This window comes from Marmota marmota, unplaced genomic scaffold (assembly GCF_001458135.2).
Source record: "Marmota marmota marmota unplaced genomic scaffold, marMar, whole genome shotgun sequence".
In the NCBI taxonomy this organism is placed as follows: Eukaryota; Metazoa; Chordata; class Mammalia; order Rodentia; family Sciuridae; genus Marmota; species Marmota marmota.
Window position 1 is genome coordinate 57,635,333 of NW_026000174.1, and position 3,972 is coordinate 57,639,304.

The window sequence follows — 3,972 nt, forward strand, 5'->3', positions numbered from 1 at the left end:
CCTAGAACACTCCTTGTTCTCTCCTTCCTTGATACCATACTCTTGAATATGCTGGCACTGTTCCTGAGATTGCACAGGGGTCCCTCAAATCATGACTTGTGGCTAGTAGCCACCTTCTTGGGCAGTGACCTTGGAAGTTGGCCTCTCTGTGCCCCACTATTCATACTACTCACTTTTTTTCTTCCTAACAAAACTAATTATTTAGCAGCAAAACTAATTCTCACACCAACTTTCTGCAAATAATATAATTTATGTTTTAAATTTTATTATTTACATATACAAACATATACTTGAAAACTGTAAGAGAGATCTGTAATTAGCATGTCATTACAGGCAGTATTTTTGTAATTGTACTTCAAGCAATAAATTTCAGATAATTTACATGCACATGGATGTACATATCAGTCACATTTTCATATATTTTATTAAATAATTATGTTACTAATTTAAAAATAAATGAAAATCCTATCTATAATTATCTTTTAAAAAATACCTTAAATTTAGCGTATATTTGATCTAGGATTCTTCTTCACCAATTAAAGATATATCTCTTGTCCTGCCTGATTAAGTGTGTCCTATCTGATTAAACATATTCCCTTTCCTGGCTATCTAAGATATACATTATTTTCAGATAGCTGGTCCTTTCCTCTGCCCTTAGTATAGTTGTGCCAATTTCCTTAGATATCTCAACATTTATATTTAATGTGGGTGAAAAAATATCCATTCTCTGCTGGTTTTCTTCTTAACAGATGCCTGAACTTCCTTCTTTTCTGTTGTCTTAGTGACTTAGCTAATGGTAAGGGTGAGACCAAGCTATGACACTTAGTCCTGAAGCAGTTCTGTACATCAGTCACTTGAACTTTCCTGAATAATTCTGCAACAGGAACCCAATGCAATCTATGACATCAAGCACACTTAGAAAATTACATAGTTAAATCAGAAGCTTTCATTCTGTCTTATGAGTCCCTGTTTTTTATCTTTAATTTCCTTTCCTTTGCCATTTGTTAGTTTGCGGTTGTAGCAATAGTAAATTTTGTATTCTGTATCAGTATCTATGATTGGCACAATAGTACTTAAATTTACCAAGCTCCTACTATTGTACTTTAATCATAAATTCATAAAATTCATAAAATTCACCTTATAATCTAAACCATTAGGATGGGGATTAGAGGATAAATGAGAGTGTATTTAGAAGGAACAAATAAGATATAATTGGAGAAAGAGAGGGAAAATATTCATTTGAATTCCTGAATCATTAGTTTTTACTCAAAGATAAATAGCTGAGTATACATTTCTTTAGACATGAAGCAATAAGAGTTCCTAAGGCAAAGGAAAGGAAGAAAAATAAGAGAAAGTTTTGAATTCTGTAACAACTGCTATGTACTGGGTCCTTTCAGATGTCAAGTGCTGTCCTCTAAGCTCCACCTGCATTGTTTCATCCCTTAATGCATCTGTTCATCTTGATACAATCCCCACTAAAGATGAGGAATCTGGGGGCCAGAAAGGTTATGCAGCTAACTCAAGTGTACACAGTTATTAAGCAAAAGGGCAGTGCATGGCATTAACCATGAGAACATAACCACAACACCTGCACTTTGAAGCACTATATCACCATTAAAAATCCTTTTTTAAAATTCAGAAGTGTGAATTAGAAGTCTCACCATGCACAGTTCCTTAAACATTCTGGTAATGGCCAGAACGTGATGTTCTTTTTTCCAACTCTTCATTCTATATCTAAGAAAGGAAGAGCATCTTTGGCCGTCGAGGTGGAGAATGTTTCCAGTGCTGGTCAAGTACTGCCTTCAACAAGGTCTTAGAAAAAAAGAAAAATGAAGTAAAGTTTCTGCCTTGGCTTCTGACTGGAATTTAAATATGTTTCCTGAGAGGGCGAGAACCTTTGGAATTGCTTCTCAGTCTCCCCAGGGCTTGAAATTTTTCTATTAGCCTGATTAACAACACACTATTGTGTGGCTTTTCACTTGCTCAAGCATTTATAAAACTTTTATGTCCCTGCATAATAGGAATTTTTTTCCTTCTTTTTTATTTTTTAATTTCTCTTGGGTTAATGAAAGATGTTTTCATTTCCTATGTTATTCAGGAATAGAGTACAGTGTATAAGAGATGGAATATAGTATTTCTGTGCAGTATTAAGCAAAGTACTCTTATATTACTAAGTATAAAAAATGAGTTCTATGATAAGAAATACTGTCATCAGTCCACGAAGAAAATGCATACTGTTTGTGGACTAAGATAGCAAGGAGAGAAAAACATTTTACAAAGAAGTATCCAAATGGTATTCATTCATTGATTTTTTTTTTCTTAAAAACTGATCCATGACTTCAGAACTAAAAATCCAATTTCTACAGATTAAAGGAAATTTTTTCTCTTTTCTTTTGAAAGATGATAAGGCAGATCTGTGAGATGTAAGGGAATATTGCATGGAGACCAATGCTTGAGGAAAACTCAGAAGCAGCTTCTGAGGATCCTTTAGGAGGACCCACAACAAACTATTTACTACTATTTTTATTTCTGTTCTTCCCCAAAGGAAAAAAAAAAAAAGAATCAAAATGACTTATGAAAAAAATAAGTTAGGGCTCAGAAGCACCAGTGTCAATAGTTCATACTATTAAGAAAAAAGTGTTATTCTTTTTTATTTGGAATTCTACATGTGAATAACTACATGGAAGAATTACCTTACATGGATCACATTCCTGGTCAGGGTGATATTTCAAAAATGCCAGTCAGTAATAAGATGCTACCAACACATCTGGACTTCAAACTACACTACACCTCCTCTTTAGTCTTTATTCTGCTTTGCTTAATCTTTTAGTCTTTGTTTCTGTTAGAAGAATAGAGTTGGATAATATGGAAACAAGATCACAAAGAATGGTGCAGATGGTATAATAAATATCATTTACATAGTTGTGAAAAATAAGGTGACTTTTTTTTTTTTTAGTTTGACTCACAAAAGAAACAGAGACAGAGGGAGCCACAATCATAAAAAATGTGAATGAAATGAGGTGTGCAGTAGCAATCTGCCCTTCCACAGTTTAGCCAATATTCTCTTCTTTCCCACATATTTTATGTTCATGGTAAATATAATTCATTAATTAGATAACTTTTGTCATTATTTTTTCTTGTTTATGTTTTTGTTAGTGCACTGTCATCAGATGTAATAGTGGAGTTAATTTTGACTTAATCATAGATGCATATAATCTAATTTGCTCATTTTCAACTCCAGTACTGCCCCTTTCCTTCCACTCTTCCTTTCCTCCTGAAACCCTTCCTCTGTTCTACTGGTCTTTCTTCTATTTATTTATCATTTTAAAATTCCATCTTCAAGATTAAATTTAAAAATTTCAAAATGTTCCCAGAGACAAATCATTTAATTTTTGGACAATTTCTTGTTTGTTTAAGAAAATTTTTATGACTTATTTTTATAGCAAAATGTAAGTAATGAACTATGTTCTGAGATTGGGTAGGCTCAGTTCCCTGATTCTTAGGACTTTTTTTTTAATTACCAAGGCCACTTTTCAAACACAGGCACACATACACACATATTTTAAAACTTTCTAATCAATTTCTGTGAAAAGATGGTTTGTCGTTATGAGGGAAATGAGTGGGCGGCCATAAATTCATTAAAAAATTATTGTTGGTAAAATCAGGATCTCTTTTGTGATGTGCAGGGCCAGCCAAATGTTCTTACAAGAATAATCCTTGTATAATCAGCAGGGTGTGAAAAATAATAAATAATTGGACTAAAAAGTGTATTTTTGAAATTCTTGAAACATTTTTAGATGTAATGATTTATGGATAAAGATTTAGAACAGTGAGCAAACAGGAGGTATGAATCAGAGAATGTGAAGACTCTTTCTACTGAGCTGGCATGTCTCCATCATGTCCAGAAACCATCTCTTCTTTTTCTCTGCAGAAACTGTTTATGTTGAAATAATGCCTCTGTAGCTCCTGTAC